The sequence below is a fragment of the Lichenostomus cassidix genome, unplaced genomic scaffold (assembly GCF_008360975.1).
Source record: "Lichenostomus cassidix isolate B80296 unplaced genomic scaffold, HeHo_3.0 HiC_scaffold_709, whole genome shotgun sequence".
Lineage (NCBI taxonomy): Eukaryota > Metazoa > Chordata > Aves > Passeriformes > Meliphagidae > Lichenostomus > Lichenostomus cassidix.
The window spans coordinates 1-9443 of record NW_028147825.1 but is presented as its reverse complement, the minus strand read 5'-3'; the positions used below and the strand labels follow the sequence as shown (position 1 = coordinate 9443).

At 51.7% G+C, this 9443-nt stretch overlaps 1 non-coding gene across 1 annotated transcript; it reads left to right on the top strand.

Annotated features, from left to right (window-relative positions):
- Positions 1 to 6251: 6251 nt before the first annotated feature.
- On the top strand, positions 6252 to 6442 carry LOC146420660 (U2 spliceosomal RNA). The gene has a single exon (XR_014849072.1). It is a non-coding gene; the product is annotated as a U2 spliceosomal RNA (small nuclear RNA).
- The last annotated feature ends 3001 nt before the right edge of the window (positions 6443 to 9443 follow it).

The following is a 9443-nucleotide window of genomic DNA, read 5'->3' as shown; positions in this document are numbered from 1 at the left end:
TAACATATTTCATGTTGCTGAGGAAACAATAACTGCAATAACCATCCTCCCCTGTTCCCTGTATGACACACTGAAAGATGGTTCAGAAGGTTTACTTCAACCACTGTAGGAAATGCCACACAGCTCACATGGTGGCCGATTCTCAGCCTCTGTTCCGCTCACTGTACCACTCGGCCAGATCAGAGAGAAGCAAGTTAAAAAAAAAAGTAAAAAAAGTTTAAAAAATATTATCCCAAAGGGAACATTTGCAGGTGGTGGTTGTACAATTGTTCCATCTGAACGTGTGAGCGGCCCAGGCCACGCTTCTGATAGAACTCTTTGGTGTGGATGAACTCATGTCACTGTGACCAAAACATATGAGCGATACTTTGCTTCCCTGTATGCAATTAACACCTCTCTGGTCACCACAGTTCTGGTATTAGGTTAGCCTGAGATGCTGCCGTCTGACAGGGATCCTTCTCAAAACCTAGGGAGAAAACTCAGGTTTATATGTCAGCACCTTCACTGATGACTTCTTTACAATTCAGTGGCAAGACGTCCTTCATCTATTTTTCTTATTTGCCACGTAAGCCACACAAGATATTTATTCTTTGAAATAGGACTCTGACATCTCTTCCCTGAAAAGGTTTTCATCATTGCTCATAAGTGTGATCTCCCTCCCTCTTCCTGCTGATCAAACCTGCCTCAAACCACTGCCTCTTTTCAACAGCTAGGAAATCCTTGCACACGCTGGGCACAACACACCCAGGAGTCCAAGGCCAGCCTCAGGCCGACCTCCTAGCAGCTTCTGTCTGGCACAAATCCTGACATTTGCACAGCTTTACAATACAAAATCCCACATTTCCCCATGGGAACCTGGGGGCAACAATGGCTCTTTTCCATGGGAATGGCACATCACCACTCTCGTGTAAGATAGGCAGTTTGGAGGAATCCAAGTGCACACAGACCTCTGCTTCTTTACACCTTTCATCTGACAGGATTCCTGCAGCATGCACACTTTTCAGGTACAATACCACATTTGGAACCTGGCTGCAAACGGTGCCTCTTTTACACACGTAACAAACTTTTCCACCCTTCTGACCTGCACACCGTGGCAAATGCCTCCTCACATCGTAAAAACCATCTGACAACACTTCATAACGAGCCTCAAGATACACTAGATCGCCTCTGTGTTACCTCACTCCACTCAGTCAGGTTTTCTGGGAAAAAAAAAGGACTGTTTGAACCTTTTACAAACCTGCTGTGGGACTAAGAACACCAAGCTATACTGATAGAAATCATAACAATCCATTCTTTACATTCATTTCAATTATTCACTACCCACAACAACACCTGTAACTCCTGCTTCAGGTCACCACATCTATAGAAATACTGCACCACTGATATTAAAGGAAGCGAGAACAATAACCACATCAAATCTCTTCTTCCCCCACAGCAACGACCGTGGCCACATCTCCTTCTCTCTACCTCGAGGACACGCTCTGGGGAGTACCTGACAGCATAAGAGCTCTCAAGAATCTTCACCACTGTCAAGACAGCCACTTGACCCCAATGAATGCAGGATCTCCTGCAAGGACTGATGCTGCCACCACTGCAGCTTCTCTGCTTCCACACAGGGAACCCGGCAGAGCACAGCCACAACACCCTCTGCACGCTGCAGCTGGCCACAGCAGGGCAGGGTGGAGAGGGAGGCAGCAGCACTTTGGGGAGGCAGCAAAGAAAAGCCAGGAAGAACGACCTCTGAGCCAGGACGAGGCCAAGGCCCGTGGTGGCAATGACAGCAGCGGTGGAACTCCCCAGCAGCAGTGGAACTCCCCAGGTAACTGGTGGCAGCAGATGCACCCACGATAATCAAAGCGCTCCGGCTAACTGACCTGGCGCCGGGTCACCCACGACCGTACCTCCAAACTGACCCACTGTCACCACACCCTGCTGTCTAACTGCCCCGGCACCAGATCACCCACGGCCATACCTCCAAACTGACCGACTGTCACCACACCCTGCTGTGTTTGGCAGCCTGGTGCTTTTTTCCGTATCTAGAATGTGAAATTTCCAGACAAGGAGGTTGCTTTTTCAAAATTCTACATGTGAGGACACTCCAGTGCTTTTCCTCAACATGAAAATTATGGCTTTTGGATTTTCTTTATGCCCGTGACAATCTGCACACTTTTGGATTCTGGCTGCATCGGTCTGTGCACTCTATGAAAAACATTCTACTGTTTGGACCTTCCGAGAAACGGAAATCTTCCAGGATTTATGAAGTGATACAACAAAACCTTTTCTCAAAACTGTGTTCTTATTCCCACCCCCTAAGCTTTTATATACTTACACTCATCTATTTACATTATATCTATTTGCACTTATTATAGAGAAAATACTTACAAATCCATTGACACTTATGGAACCTCTGCTAAGACACAAGCCACATATTTACAATGTTCAACTTGTACATTTTGACACTTCAATATCACATCAGACTTCTACACTCTAACCATACACATCTACTCATATCAAACTTCTCTTTACATTAATATCTAATATCTGATTAGAGTTTGTACAGAACAGCTAATAGATCTATTTATTCTTTTTTTACATTCTGTCCTATATATCATCCTGCCTTATAAGTTAAGCTCTTTCATTGGTTCATTTATATACACAACACTTGTGTTTGCACTTTAAAATCTTCTCTCTGCTTTGGCCTTGCATGGACAAGCTTATGCAGGACACACATTACTCTTTCTCTCTCTGCCTCATCTGCATGGTGCCCCAAGGAAGATTTTACAATAACATTTTCCTTTCCTTACCTACACTTTAGGTCCATTTCATACCCTCCATTATTCAAATCCTAATACTTTTCTTACTGCCTACAAGATCACTGTCATAAAGGAACAGCAGAAAAATGGCAACACCTCCCTAGCTCAACATTTCTTTTTCCTCTTTTCGTAATTGCTCTTCCCATTTCACATGTGGCCTTTTTAATGCATGTTTAAAGGACTGCAATTAGCACTGCTCCAGAAGAATTTGGGAAGTGCTGCTTCTCCCTCTGCCTCACCGTGGAACAAAATCCAGATGCGAGATGCCGCTCTGTAGCTGTAGAAAACCTCCAGGTATTCATACAAACAATACAAACAATACTAAATAAATGAAATTCTATGCCTTCAAAGAAATTCCCCATGTCTGTAAAATCTAACAAAATACATTAAAAAACTCTCCTGATCAAGTATGTATCCATTTCAATGCTGAACAGACACACTTTGAACTTATAAAAACTTCTGGCTTTGGTGCTACCCCTTCTTACATTACAAAAATTGCAAATTCTGACCTCAAATCTGGGTTCTGGGGGACCACAGGCAACTACACCACGGCTGTCACCAGCCCAGATCCTACCTAGGTCCGTATGGGATATAGGTTCACCTTGGGGTTAGACACAGCTGCTCTGGCAAAAATTCCTCCTGCAGGCACAAGATTACACAGCAGATGTTCTTAGGCACACTCTGAAAGGGGGAGCTTTCAATGGCACTCTGGGATGCAGGGGGCTGCATCACCCACTGCCCTCAATACCTCTCACTCATCCTTCCTTTCAGCTAACAGGCCACGGCCCCCCACCCGCTCCACAGCCCCCTACAGCCCTGTGGTGCCAAGTGCTGCCCTGGACAACACAACACCTGTCAGCTCTGGAGCTCAAATCCTGGTTTTGTAAGCCTGTGGTGGGACTCAGCAATAGGGACTGGGGGCTGCACCTCTCCTGGGGTGACCTTCGGCTCCACTAACCTTGTGTGGTAACAATTCACACGGTAGCCAGGACTCTGCCCGTGTCCCACGGGTTCACCCCCCATCCCGGTTAGGGCTCACCGTTCCATACCCCACCTGTCCTGGACACGCTCTCACTCCCCCAGCAGAGGCACTAACCTGGGGCTCTGCACCCTGTAGACATTTACCTGTATCTCTCTGACATCCCCTCCTATGCCACCGCCAGCAACCCGCCTTGGGACCAGGCTCTGTCTCCCACACCCTTTTCCCTTCTGCTGCTCCCCATGCCTCTCCCACAAATGTTTACTAATGCATTCTATTGCTGATCAAACAGAGAAATAATTAACACATTCACACTTTTCATTAGGAGTTTATTTATTAAAGGAATCATGGGGAGTAATAAGCGAAAATAAATTGCATCAGTCTGCACTTACCACGCAGCTTTTCCTTGCTTAATAAGGTGACGCTGAACTCTCTCAGTAGGACTAAAAAATCCAGCTCTCCAGTTTAATAAAAGCCACCTTAGACCCACTGGGCCCAAAACCATAACAAATGGCACACTTCTTTTAGAGAGCTCTGCAACTACTCACGTTGGATACTATGGGGACTGCAACAATGACAGTCTTGCCATCCTGGCAAGCTCTGGCTCTGAACAGCCTGCTGCTGGCAGCTCCCGCAGCCAAAATTTATCCAGGCCGGTGATGATTGGCATCTTCAGCACCACCTTCACGCCACCCTAGGCCGCTGAACCGGGACAGCCAGGACATTCCAGGCAGATGTCTCTGCAGAACCATTGAAATGATTCAGTGCTTTGCAAAGCAAAGCTCAGAAGGCTACAAGACATTTTTCAGGAAAACCCACCAAAAAAAAAGAAATTTTTGTGACCAAACAACATGCTTTTTGCACTGCGGCCGCAGCCCAGCTGATGCCAAAAGCTACACCTATCCACACTTTTCAGGCTGTGGATAATGCCTTCAAAAATGGGCTTTCCCATCACCACCTCCCACTGACAGTATCCTTGGGGCAACTCTTTCTTTTTTGCATGTTCAAGTGAGTATAGGAAAATAGGAAAATAGGACAGGTATTTGGATTTCTCTCACCACAGTCCAGCAGCTCCGCGCTCGTCCCGGTATTGTGGTGCCTCCGGGAACGGTGCACCCCCGGCGGGGACCTCTGGTCGGTTAGAAACACATTTAAATCCAAGTGAACGTGATTATCCATAGTTAAAGCTAAACAGCAGCTCTCCCGACCCCTGTGAAGCTGCAAAGCTCGGGCGGCTGTGATTCTCTCCTCCCTTCCCCTCGCAGGGTGCCGCGAAATGGCGGCACTTCCCCCGTGCTTTTGCGTGCTATTTGGGTTAAACTCGGGGATCTCGCCGCTTTCTGAGGGGGGTTCCGATTTATACCAGGGTAATAGAGGATATTAATGTTGTTTAAATGAATCGGGGAGGGGATTTGGGGCACTTTTATGACATAAACGTGAAGGAGGTGAGCAGCGGGGTGGGGGAGCCGCACGGCTTTTTTTTTTGCAGCTCTTTGATCGCCGATGTTTCTACGATGCAAATTAAAATCTCAATTCTTTTTAAAAACACGGATTTTGTTTATCTGTAAAGTGAAAAAGATGCAGAGCCTCATCACAGCTGCTTCGGCAGCGGCTGGGAGGTCCTGGGGGTGACCTAGGAGATCCCGGGAGTCCCCAAAGCCGGAAAAGTCCCTAAAGCCCCCCCGACCCTCCCCGGTTTCCTCAGGAATTTTGGGGGCGATGCGACAATTTTGGGGGATTTTCGGGCGTTCCCCGTGTCCTCCCCGGGATTTCCCCCCTCCCCTGCTCTTACCGCAGCCTCGAGGGTCCCTCTGCCGCCCCCGAAGAGCCCCAGAAAGGGGCGAGGAATCCCCCGACCCCCGCTGTCCCGAACCCGCCCGGCAGAGAGGGACGGGCGCGAGCCGCGCCTCGTGAGGGAAATGCAAATGAGGAGGCTGTCGGCGGGGTTTGCGGCGGTGGGGGGGAAAAGGGGAGGGGGGGTGGGGGGGGTGGGGGGGTTATGCAAATCGGCATTACCTCATGCCCGAGGTGCACCCTGGGAGAAATGGGCGGGGTTATGCAAATCGGCATTACCTCATGCCCGAGGTGCACCCTGGGAGAAATGGGCGGGGTTATGCAAATCGGCATTACCTCATGCCCGAGGTGCACCCTGGGAGAAATGGGCGGGGTTATGCAAATCGGCATTACCTCATGCCCGAGGTGCATCCTGGGAGAAATGGGCGGGGCTATGCAAATTTCAGAACTCGCTCAGTGAACGGCCCCACGGGAAATTGAGGCGCGGTCCCGAATTTTTGGGGGATTTAAGGCTCAGCGCCCCAGCAGCGCGGGCGGAAAGGGCGGAAGGCGAGAGGGAAAGGACGCGGGAAGAGCTGGGAAAGAGCTGGAGGATGGAGAAAAGGTCGCCGTGAGTTGTGCGTGAGGCGAGCGGGGTCCGGCCGGGTGCACGGAACGGGACGGGCATAGCTTCTCGGCACTTCGGCTAATGTTACGTTTAGTATTTGTTGTTATCAGTGTAGTATACCGTACGTCCTCGGTGAGTGATCGTTATATTAAGCGAATTTTAGTGCTAGGTAGTTGGAGTCGGAGCTTACTCCATGCGCTACGCGCATCGTCCCGGTAATACGGTGCCTCCGGGCACGGTGCAACCCCGCCAGGGACCTTCGGTTGGTTAAAAACAGATTAAAATCCGAAATAGTGGGAAGTGCCGAAGCTGTCCCGCACTATCGCCCACCCTTTTCTGCTGAAATAACGCTTCTCCGCCTCCCGAGCGGCTGCCAGGCTCGGGCGGCGGTGCTTCTCTCCCCTCTCCCCTCGCAGGTGCCGCGAGATGGCGGCGCCTCCCGCGCGCACCTTTTTGGGTTAAACTCCGTGATTTCGCCGCTTTCCGGGTGAGTTTAAACTTTTTCTGAGGGAAATAAAGGATAATACTGTTGTTTAAATTAATCGGGGAGGGGATTAGGGCAGTTTTACCAAATAAATCCGTGAGGGAGGTGAGGAGCGGGGCGGGGAGCCGCGCGGGTCTCGTTTTTGCAGCTCTTCGATCGCGGATGTTGCTACGACGCAAATAAAGATCTCGATTCTTTTTAAAAACACGGATTTCGTTTATTTGTGAGGTAAAAAAAGGTGCAAAACCTCATCGGAGCCGCTTCGGCAGCGGCCGGGAGGTCCTGGGGGTGACCTAGGAGATCCCGGGAGTCCCCAAAGCCGGAAAATTCCCTGAAGCCCCCCCGGAACCTCCCCGGTTTCCTCAGCAATTTTGGGGGCGATGCGACAATTTTGGGGGATTTTCGGACGTTCCCCGTGTCCTCCCCGGGATTTCCCCCCTCCCCTGCTCTTACCGCAGCCCCGAGGGTCCCTCTGCCGCCCCCGAAAAGCCCCAGAAAGGGGCGAGGGATCCCCCGACCCCCGCTGTCCCGAACCCGCCCGGCAGAGCGGGCCGGGCCCGAGCCGCGCCTCGTAAGGGAAATGCAAATGAGGAGGCTATGGGCGGGGTTTGCGGCGGCTGGGGGGAGGAGGGCGTGGTTATGCAAATCGGCATTACCTCATGCCCGAAGTGCATCCTGGGAGAAATGGGCGGGGTTATGCAAATCGGCATGACCTCATGCCCGAAGTGCATCCTGGGAGAAATGGGCGGGGTTATGCAAATCGGCATGACCTCATGCCCGAGGTGCATCCTGGGAGAAATGGGCGGGGTTATGCAAATCGGCATGACCTCATGCCCGAGGTGCACCCTGGGAGAAATGGGCGGGGTTATGCAAATCGGCATTACCTCATGCCCGAAGTGCATCCTGGGAGAAATGGGCGGGGCTATGCAAATCGTCATTACCTCATGCCCGAAGTGCATCCTGGGAGAAATGGGCGGGGCTATGCAAATCGACATTACCTCATGCCCGAGGTGCACCCTGGGAGAAACGGGCGGGGCTATGCAAATCGGCATTACCTCATGCCCGAGGTGCATCCTGGGAGAAATGGGCGGGGTTATGCAAATCAGCATTACCTCATGCCCGAGGTGCACCTTGGGAGAAATGGGCGGGGTTATGCAAATCGGTATGACCTCATGCCCGAAGTGCATCCTGGGATAAATGGGCGGGGTTATGCAAATCGACATTACCTCATGCCCGAAGTGCATCCTGGGAGAAATGGGCGGGGCTATGCAAATCGGCATTACCTCATGCCCGAGGTGCATCCTGGGAGAAATGGGCGGGGTTATGCAAATCGGCATTACCTCATGCCCGAGGTGCATCCTGGGAGAAATGGGCGGGGCTATGCAAATCGGCATGACCTCATGCCCGAAGTGCATCCTGGGAGAAATGGGCGGGGCTATGCAAATCAGCATTACCTCATGCCCGAAGTGCATCCTGGGATAAATGGGTGGGGTTATGCAAATCGGCATTACCTCATGCCCGAACGGCATCTTGGGGAAAAATGGGCGGGGTTATGCAAACTAAATGAAACGCGGCGCGAATTGCGGTCTGGGTAAAGGGGCGGGGTCATGCAAATTAGAGCACAATCCCGCATGAATGGCGTCTGGGGAAACGAGGTCCGGCCATGCAAATTAGATCACTGCGCGCAGCGATCTACGCCATCATGGCGGATGAAGGTCGGTCATGCAAACTCGATTCCTTAGCGGCGCGAATGGCATCTTGAGAGCTTCATTGGGGGATTTTCAGAGTTTAGGCCTCGGTGCGCGGGGGGCGCGGGGGGGGAAATGGGGTTTCAAGCCTTTCCTGGGTCCCCGAAAAAAGACCTTTTATCCATTTTTCCCCATTTATCCCCGCAGCTCCTCTCAGCCCCGGCTCGGCAAATCCAACCGCATGGTCCGAGCGGCGAAAAGCCCGAACGCGGCACCTTCGCCGTGCCTCTGCCGGCCTGTCCGGCCCCGCTGGCCGCGCCGAGAATCCATGAAAAAACTCCTGCAGCTCCCGAGCCTTTCCGCCTCTCCCGGAGCTCCCAGCGCCTCACGAGCTTCCCGCGCGGCCGGCCAGAGCGGCGGGGTGATGCATATTAGAGACACAGAGCACCGCCGTGATTTCGGGTCAGTGCTTCAGAAACATGTGCTGACAATGCGGGAACACAGCGGGAAAGAGTCTCTAAATTGTTGGAAAGGAGGTGCGGGGCGGCGCGGGGGAGACAGCGAGGTGTGTGTTTGTCGAGCGGGGTGCCGCCGGGAGTGGGGGAAGGAAATTGTCATCGCCGCTCGGCCGTTTGGCTAAGATCGAGTGTAGTGTTTATAGTTATTTATTCGGTTTTGGGTACGTCCTTGATGAGAGGACTTTACGTTAAGCGGCAATGCGGTGCCTCCGGGAACGGCGCACCCCGCACGGGGACATTACAGTAGTGAAAAAGCACAAGGAGAGAGCGGTTGCTTAACTGCTACGTATACTTGTCGCAATATCAGACGTTATTATGTGACAAAAGGTTTGTGGCGCTTCCGAAGGTGCCGCGAAGGCAGCGCTGTAGGTTGTGGATCCCGTCCGTCCTTCTGCCTCAGCGCCCGCAACATCTCGTGCCTTAGCCCCGCCTGTCCCAGGGGCTCTGTTATAGGGCGCTAATAACGAGGAGATTAATAAGTAGGTTACAGTGAAAACGGACAGCGCAAGTCTGCTTCTGCAGGTGCTACCGGAAATACCCGAATGGTGGAGAGAGCGAGG